This window comes from Pogona vitticeps, chromosome 2 (genome assembly GCF_051106095.1).
Source record: "Pogona vitticeps strain Pit_001003342236 chromosome 2, PviZW2.1, whole genome shotgun sequence".
Lineage (NCBI taxonomy): Eukaryota > Metazoa > Chordata > Lepidosauria > Squamata > Agamidae > Pogona > Pogona vitticeps.
Genome location: NC_135784.1, coordinates 198,386,247 through 198,396,252, shown reverse-complemented (window position 1 = coordinate 198,396,252; position 10,006 = coordinate 198,386,247). Strand labels below are relative to the sequence as shown.

Genomic DNA, 10,006 nt, shown 5'->3' with positions numbered 1-10,006 from the left:
CGAGGAATCCGTCCCAAAACACAGCGGGCGGCCATGTTTTTATCCGGTGGCCATTTTGGAATCGCTGATCAGATGTAGGAAAAAGATCGCTATGCGATAATCGGTAAGCGAAACAGCTTACCGATCATCGCAAAGCGATTTTTTCTATTTAAAACATCGCAATGTGATCGCTTTTTCGATCGCAAATTCTTCGTTGCTAAGCGGTTTCGTCGTTAAACGGGGTGCTCGTTAAGTGAGGCACCACTGTACTTTGATTTTTGGTTATGCAATATATTCAATTTTAGTAAGCACTTTCTCTGCCATATGCAATGTTTCGTCCATGTCACTTAACGGAGGCATTTGTACTTCAGTACATTTTACAAGTAAACACATGTGCAGTCGTGGGTATTTATTTGCATGTAGTTCAGAAAGGAGGAGAGATGCATCTATTACTCGTGCTAACCTCTTAGTGATGGGAAAGCAAAAGATGTACATCTGCTTTCACTGAACAGTGTTCTAGACCACCAGTTGGGTCCATTCTTTAAAGACCTTGCTTAATGAGAACTTCCCTCCCGCACCCTAGACCACATTATGCAACAGCAGAGCACAGATTCACCCTGGGAAAGTGTAACTCTGGAAGAACAATGAAAGAGACATTGCCTTTAGAGGCCCGTGATTAATTTACTCCCAGTCCCAACAATTTTCCACTAAACTCTTCTCTCTGATTCTTGATGCTGAATGTTTATTTATTTACAATATTTTTTAGCCGCACCCTTACCAGTGGCTTCTGAATACATACAGGATATTATCCAGACATTTTAAAATGTGCCCTGTATGTAATTTTTGTATTTAATAGGCAGGGGCATTTGATTTCAGTGCTTGATAGCTGACAATATTTGATAGATAGCATGTCATGGCTGTATTCAGCAGCAGCACCAGTAGTTTCTTACGTGGCTTAAATTTGGCAAGCATTGGAGGAAAACAATTCAAGGGGAGTCGACAAATACTAGGTTTCAAGGCTGGAGCGAAAACCAAACACTTCAAATGTGCATGAATTTGATATTTGCTCTCCTAATGTGAATAGCAAAATCTGTACACCTGGTGAAGGTTGAATCAAATATTAGTTTCTGTTCTGTTTTCAGTCCTTTCCCCAATGCAGTGCTATCATGTCTTTTGCCTGTTTTTGTTGGTGAAGCATGTCACACTTACATTTTTAGCAAACTTTCAGCAGTGACATTAACCTGGTTCACCTCCCAGTAGCCCTGACAGCTTACAGCTTATGTTTATGAGCACGTACACTAACCCCCCCCCCCAGGGATGTGGTGGCACTGCAGGTTAAACCGCAGAAGCCTCTGTGCTGCAAGGTCAGAAGACCAGCAGTCGTAAGATCGAATCCACACGATGGGGTGAGCTCCCATCGCTTGTCCCAACTCCTACCAACCTAGCAGTTTGAAAGCATGTAAAAATGCTAGTAAATAAATAGGTACCCCCATGGTGGGAAGGTAACGGCGTTCCGTGTCTAGTCGCACTGGCCACGTGACCACGGAAACTGTCTACGGACAAACGCTGGCTTGGAGACGGGGATGAGCACCGCGCCCTAGAGTTGGACAGAACTGGACTAAATGTTAAGGGGAACCTTTACATTACCCCTCCCTCTGTGTGTGTGTTTGTGTGTGTTTGTGTAGTCAGGCTCGTGACACCAAAGGATAGTTCAGCAGGATTGATTTCCAAGGGCTACCTTTAACTCTTCTGGGGAAGGCTAGATCTCTTGGTTTACAGGAGCTGCTGCAACTCTATGCAGCTACCATATGTAAAAGAATCCATCATATGCAGCTAACAGCTTTTTTATGTTTCCTTGGCCTGACTCTGGATACTGAGGCTGGCCATGTTGGAGTTCTTCCAACCTTGCATGCTTCCTTTAGTAGGTTTGGCTGGGAGGGACCTTTCTGGTCTGGGGTCACTGTCAACCAATCCAACAGTAATCAATTAATTGCTCCTTCCTTACCTTTGAATTAAAAGAGAGCCCCTACCTCTCTGGCTCAGTGTTTTTTCCCTCTCTAAAGTCTATTGAAGTCTGTTGTTGGAAGCAGTCATGTTTGTCAGTTTGCTGTTTATTCTGTTCACTACTGTAAGTAAAGAATTTTTTTATTCCTTCTACTACGAATGTTTCAGAATTATTGAGGCTGTAAATGTCAGTTAATAAGAAAAGGGGTGGATTACTCTGGGGAACTTTAAGCTACTCTGCTCTGTAAATCCTTAAACTCGTACTGCACAGCTAAAGGTATATAACGAACAGTTCAGAACTCTGCAACAGCTTACTGAATCTTCCTGGGCAGGATGGAGAATAAGAGGGTTTCCTGCTCCAAACAAACATTGCCTCTGCAAGTACAGTATGTTCTTCTGAGCTCTGGTATATTCCTCATTCCTTGATTATGCTTTTGTCCTGTCTTCTCTGCCAGAGATCACCGTGTGTTCTGACCAATTATCTTCAATGAGCTAAATTAAATAGAGTAAAAACATGGAATTAACTTGTAATAACTTTTAAAAGGGTTTTATTAACTACAGACTTTAGTACTTCAGTAGCAAACGTCAAAATATAGCATTTTAATTAAAAGTTATGTTTGTTTTACATATACCAGGCAAGTTTCTTCAGTTTTGATTAATGTTTCTAAACTGTGTAAACCACCCCTAGAGCTGGATGGCATGGATGCAAGTGTGGATGGAGAGAGCGAGCAATCAGATAGCATGTGCTCAGGCAATCTCCATCTTGAAAAAAGGCCGTTCTTCAAGGAAGAAGGCACACAAGAGAGAGGAGGGGCAGGAAGTGACCAATACACAATGGTGCTCCAATAGCAGGGTGCAGTAGATGCTAGCAAGATTATGCTCAAAATCTTCCAAGGTAGGCTTCAGCAGTATGTGGACTGAGAACTCCCAGAAGTACAAGCTGGATTTCGAAGGGGCAGAGGAACTAGAGACCAAATTGCTAACATGCACTGGATTATGGAAAAAGCCAGAGAGTTCCAGAAAAACACCTACTTCTGCTTCATTAACTACACAAAAGCCTTTGACTGTGTGGACCACAGCAAACTATGGCAAGTTCTTAAAGAAATGGGAGTGCGTGACCACTTTATCAATCTCCTGAGAAATCTATATGTGGGACAGGAAGCAACAGTTAGAACTGAATAATTAGAACAGTTAGAACAACTGATTGGTTCAAAATTGGGAAAGGAGTATGACAAAGCTGTATATTGTCTCCCAGCTTATTTAACTTATATGCAGAATACATCATGCGAAAGGCTGGACTGGATGAATCCCAAGCCAGAATTAAGATTGCCGGGAGAAATATTAACAACCTCAAATATGCAGATGATACCACTTTGATGGCAGAAAGTGAGGAGGAATTAAAGAACCTCTTATTGAGGGTGAAAGAGGAGAGCGCAAAAACGGTCTGAAGCTCAACATCAAAAAAACTAAGATAAATGGCCACTGGTCCCATCACCTCCTGTCAAATCAGGCAAGATATGGAGACAGTGACAGATTTTACTTTCTTGGGCTCCATGATCACTGCTGATGGTGACAGCAGCCACGGAATTAAAAGACGCCTGCTTCTTGGACGGAAAGCAATGACAAACGTAGACAGCATCTTAAAAAAGCAGAGACATCATCTTGCCGACAAAGGTCCGCATAGGCAAAGCTGTGGGTTTTCCAGTAACGCCGAAGAATTGATGCTTTTGAATTGTGGTGCTGGAGGAAACTCTTGAGAGTCCCCTGGATTGCAAAGAGAACAAACTTATTCATTTTGAAAGAAATCAACCCTGAGTGCTCACTGGAAGGACAGATCCTGAAGCTGAGGCTCCAATACTTTGGCCATCTCATGAGAAGAGAAGACTTCCTGGAAAAGACTCTGATGTTGGGAAAATGTGAAGGCAAGAGGAGAAGGGGACGACGAGACGGCTGGACAGTGTCATCGAAGCTACCAGCATGAATTTGACCAAACTCCGGGAGGCAGTAGAAGACAGGAGGGCCTGGCATGCTCTGGTCCATGGGGTCATGAAGAGTCAGACATGACTTAACAACTAAACAACAACAAGCAGGGTAGAACTGAATGATTGACAGAATCACCCACTGCATACTGAGACACAATTGATCTGCATACCCCAACATTCTCCAACCCTAATTAATGATCTGCAGTTTGATTGTGATTTACTCTTCAGTCTGAACTTTTGACTCACTCAGCAGCTTCAGAGTCTTGCTGTTGGCTTACTTCAGATTGCTGTATGAGGTCCAAATCCTATACAGTGGTGCCTCGCTTGACAACGTTAATCCGTTCCAGCGAAATCGCTGTAGAACGAAATCGTCATCAAGTGAAAGTAAAAAGCCCTTTGAAACGCATTGAAAACCGCTCAATGCGTTCCAATGGGCGAAATACCTCAGTGTCCAGCGAAGATCCTCCATAGGGTGGCCATTTTCTGATGCCTGTAATGCGAGGAATCCATCCTAAGCATAGTGAGGAGCCATTTTGAACACGGGGCGGCCATTTTGAAACCCAACGATCAGCTGTTTTCTGATCATCGTAAAGCGAAAAATCGGTTCTCGAAGCAGGGAATTGATCATCGTGAAACAAAAAAACTCCATTCAATCATCGTTTTGCAATCGCAATAGCGATCGCAAAAAACACATCGTGAAGTGATTTCATCATTAAACGGGGTAATAGTTAAGCGGGGCACCACTGATGGGCTTCTCTTCATAGGGAGGGAGAAACAAGAAGAGCAGGCAATATATGTGATCAGCCAGAATAACCTAGTTCCTTCTAGGACAAGGGTGGCCCTTCAGATATTTTTGGACTACAATTCCCATCACCTCTACCCACCATACTCAATGCTCATGGCTGATAGGAATTGTAGGTAAAAATACCTGGAGGTCTAGTTACTACCTCTAACTGTAAGATATTAAGAGGATACAGACTCACATTGTGCAGAGACTAGTCTGGCTGGGCACGGATCTTGTGACCACGCTATGCTGGTCATGCAATTTCTTCTTGTTAATCTCTACATCCCAGGTCCATTTCTTTGCCCTGATGCTTTTTGCCTGTGTACCTCAAAAGCCTTTCTATTGCAGTCTGCTTTCAGTTAAAGAGCACAGGTTATGTCTCCGTTGCTGCTTTTTGTTTCTAAACGGCCTAATGCGTTTTGGAACTTAAGAGGGCCTGCCTAAAATCATATACAGTGTATTGCTCTCTTGTTTGCATTATTTTAAATGCTGCTATTGAGGCTTATTTCCAAATGTTTTCATTAGTTGTGTATTTTATTTGTTGTATCGTTGCATGCCACATTGGGGAAAAATATTTTGAAAGGCAGCCGGGAAGTCTTTGAAATAAACATAAAGAACGGCCAATACCCTCCTTTTCTTACTGTTTGGGTCATCCTGGTGTCTTACTTGGGGATAATGTAGCCCCAGTTGTAATTGGTGTGCTGTCACATCGGCAAATGCAGTTGGCTAAATATATAACTTCACACTGAGGCCGGGCCTGATCTGTATGCAAGGCCTGATGTCCGTGTCAGGCGTTTCTGCCAGAGCCAGGCGGAGGCGAAGGCTTCAGCATGACCAGCGCATGCTTATATGTGTGTGTGTTTTTATGAGGCTTTCCCAGCAAGAATATTGAAAGTGATGTTTTAATGGAACAATCAATCTGAAATAAATTAGTACTACAAACTAATAAAAGCTTTTATTGCTTGGCTTTCCTGAGGTGTACTGAAAGCTTACTGCCATTTAGATGCTGAAGTGGAAAAGAGGGCTTGCGTGCTCCTACCACATTACTTACATATCCGAGCTCTTATATATCGAACCACCTGAGATGTACCAAAGTGTGTGTGTGTGTGTGTGTGTGTGTGTGTGTGTGTGTGTGTGTGTGTGTGTGTGTGTGTGTGTGTGTGTGTGTGTGTGTGAGAGAGAGAGAGAGAGAGAGAGAGAGAGAGAGAGAGAGAGAGAGAGAGAGAGAGAGAGATGCAGCTGGGATAATCAATCCTTGGCAAGCCCCAGCACCCTTTTTGTGGACACTGCCCCACCCCAGCCTGTGCCCAGCTAGCCCATTTCTTTACAGAAAGAAATCAGGGCTTTGCTTGTTGTTCAACAAGAGAAGGCTTTCCTTTTCGTCCCAGCCTCATTCTCTAGACCAAGTCAGCCATTTCGAAAGGTTTTGGAGATCACATGCAATACCTGCAGGACCCAAGCCTCCAACCCAGTCAGTGCTTTAATCCTACAAAAGCTACTACAGTATTTGAAGAGAGGGAGGCTGTACTGGGTCTCCATATTGGGTCCTCGTGTGAGCCAGAACACAAGGACACAAATAGGGTTCTGGCTCACATGGAGGGCCTGCCACATGCAACTGACTTGCTTTTGAAGGGCTCATTTTGAGTGATTAAATCCACCATGGAAGAAGGGAGAGAGTATAATTCACCACACATCACACGTGGTCTCTGCACACTTTGGGGACCACGAGACAGGGTGGGGTGGGGTGGGCAGCAGCGGCAGCAACAGATAGGTATATTTCTGATTTAAGCAAGGTGTTGTTTTTTTCCCTGCTCCTCCATTGAATCGCAGAATGAATGGACGAGGCTGAAGTGAGGCAGTGTCTGAGCAAAGGCCTGCCGGCCTGCCTCTGTGTCTGTGCAAGCTTGCGTGCCTGCCTGCCTATGTGTGCATGTGTGAATAGCTGTTTGTGCCTGCCTGCCACCCCCAGCTCAACCTGTCACTGGGTTATTGTATGTTCTGCCCCACCATCCGCCATGGGAATGAGTTTGAGGTCCCTGAGGAGCAAACCCAGGCCTATCATTATGCAGAAGGAAAGGGCTGCCTTAGGCTGACAATAGGGCACCAGATTATTAGCAGTTTAATTTATTGTGATCATATTTTTCCTGCCAGGGATAAAGAGAGGTGCTTGTAGGATTTTGTGCCTTGTAGGGCAAAGTAGCTTGGCTAGTCCTGATAAGAACAGATACTACACTTGATCTTAGCCAAAAGGCCGAGAAGCGATGCTCTGCATCTTAACTGGGGTGAATGTGGGTGTCACTTGTTTCAATGCCTCAGGTAGCGAAATGTTTTCAGACCTCTTCGCTGGGGAGAGAACCTGAAGCTGGGAAGCATTTGGCTGATCAGAACCTTGGAAGCCTGCAATTTCAGCCTTCTTGCTTCTAACCAAGCTGCTTGCATGAGTTCCTGTTAATACTGTACTGTACTGTAAAACCTTACTCTGCCTTTAATCCTCTGGGGAAGATGATACTATTATGCTGACTGGCTGGAATTTGCATTAGAAAAACCCCCGTTGAAGACTGCCTGGTAACAATAGGCTAGGATGGAAAATAGCCTATAGCAATAGAGGGGAAGAGTAAATTACTTTCCAGAGTCAGGCATTTAAAAGGCTGAAGAATGCCTATTCTTTCATCCCTGAGGCCTGTTATTTTAGATGATGGCCCTTTTTGGAAACCAGGACAAGAAATAAGAGTATGTACCTATTTTGAGAATGGTTGGAATAGCTCCAACTTTGCCTTCTCCCTGTTAAATACAGAACTATGATTTTTTTTTTTTGATTTTTTTATTTTTTTTTTGGTCAGAGTTTGGGAACATTATTTTTTGGACTACAGTTCCTGGCTAGGGGATTTTGCGAGCTGCAATCTGAAAAGTTAGTTTTCAAAGCTCTGAGTTTTGTTCCCATAGGATCCTCTGTGTTTTGTTCCTTTTTTTCCTGGAAAATCCAGGGACTGAACCTCCCAAGCGTCAACAGAAAGCATGCGGTCTGTCAGGGAGCTCCTTTTTCTCCCTCACGGCTGCTGCTGTTTTTAAATGTGATTTTCTTTTTAATATGGAGAAACATTCTGTCATGTGACTCCCACTCCATAGTGCAAAGTGGTACAGCCAAGACATGGGTTAATGACCTCTGAGGTATCAGATTTGGCACTATTTGCTACAGGACCAGCCCTATCATTAGGCAGAATGAGGGGGCTGCTTCAGGCAGCAAGTGCTAGGGATAAGAAATGGTGAGACATGGCCTGCCCAACACCCCTTAAACTAGCCAGCTGTCTCTAAATACAGTGGGTGTAGTGGGTACCCATGATATTGTGGATCGAAATCCTTTTAGAAATATAATCTGTTTTCTTCACTCCATAAGACGCACAGACTTTCCACCCCCCTGTTTTGTGGGGGGAAAGTGCGTCTTATGGTGCGAAAAATATGGTAATCCTCTTAAAACAGCAGAGCTGGAAGAAACCCTATGGATCATAAAGTCCAGCCCCTGTCAAGGAGGCCCATTGGGGAAGTGAACCGCTGCAGCCTACTCAGCAAAAAAATATATTCTGTGTATTTTCAAAAAACAGCTGAGTATATTGTCTAATTGTTAGCAATACAATGTACCTGATGCATCTTCGAAATATGTTCTCCAATTATGTCCCTTGCTTCTGCTGATATGTGAATGTATTTTGTTTTTGAGCAATCTTTGAAATTTGCAGCTGTATGTATTTAGTAAAAAATATCTACCTGTCTCGTGAAAACTAATCAGTGGTCAAAGGAAGTGGATTCTCCATGTTGTTTTGGTTGCTAAATGTTTGAGGCTGCAGCACTGGAAAGACAAAAGCCCATCCTCCATTAATCGGTGGACGGAGGACCATATCATTTTCTCAGCGTTTGAACATGTGGCATACAGATGGCAATGGCACATGGATACCTACTTGAATGTTTGGCCATCTGTCCTTGATATTCATGCCTAGAGTTTCTCATGGACGCTGAGGCTTTACTTGGATCTGCTGATCTCAGCCCAGATCAGACTGCTTGCATTTATTTGCTAATTAAAAATAATGACAAAGGCTGAAAGCTGTAGTCCACAAGTGATGTTCAGCATTATTGAATCCTCAGAAGCTTGTATATTTCTGTCTTCCTATTCTGCTAAAAGCTGATCTTAAAGTGTTGGCCAACCTCCTCTTCCAAAGAGGCGAGAGCTCCACCACACCATCTATATAGAAGAAGTTGCCTGCTTGGGGCCGGGGGGGGGGACTTACTCACCTGCACTCCTTCTCCTGCCACTGACCGCCTCTCTTTCTGGGAAGGGTAGGGTTTGGGTGTGCTGACCAGTTCCGCCCCCCCACAACTCACAACATCCTCTCCCCCCCGTCAACCACAGCCATATGTTACATTGCCAGTTCTATCATGAACCACGTTATTAAGCTTATTCTCCCTTTGCTTAACTGGTTTTTGGGCTATCCTGAAACAGATATCCCATACAAACCACTTTTAGGCCTTATTCCTCATATTACACTTACTTGCGCTAAACTTTTTGCAGCTGCATGTAAGATATGTAAAGATTTAATGGATAATGATGTTAAGCTATAACTTTCCATTAACTCTTTTCCCCTCTGTTATATCATTGTACCTGTCTTATAAATTTACCCTGTATTTGGGGTCACAAAGAGTCGGACACGACTAAACGACTAAACACACACACATTTTTCTGGTCATGGATGATAATAATACTAAACTAAACTAAACTAAACTAAACTAAACTAAACTAAACTAGAAACACTGGGATTTTTTTTTCTTTTTTCTTTTTCTATTAAACTGTGATTATTGATCTTTTATTTCTGCCCCTCCAGTTTTTGGATAATTTATTTTTAATTTTTTTGTTTGGGGGTATTTTTTTTCCTTGAGCCTGTTTGAAGACTTTATTTGTCCTTTTGTCCCCATCCCCTATAATAATTCAAGCACAATTTTAAGATGCATATATAGGTTTTAAAAAAAACAAACCAAAACTAGCCTGCTGCCTTCAGTTGCCATACAAGACAATGTCCCTTTGCAAGTGCTGTTGTAAGATTTAACCACTAGTACAATTTCCTTTTGTACAGTACTGTACATGGAATCCCCTTATGCCTTTGGCAGCAACGTATTTTGCATTGTGTAGGATTTACTGTAGTCAAGCGTGGCATAGTCTGCTGCAAGCACAACTGAAGGTTTTGCTAGCTCATTGCCACCAGCTACAGCCTTT

General features: G+C 43.1%; 1 pseudogene; it reads right to left on the bottom strand.

Annotated features, from left to right (window-relative positions):
• Window positions 1–6,907: 6,907 nt before the first annotated feature.
• LOC140705246 (U2 spliceosomal RNA) lies at window positions 6,908–7,012 on the bottom strand (annotated as a pseudogene).
• Window positions 7,013–10,006: the final 2,994 nt, after the last annotated feature.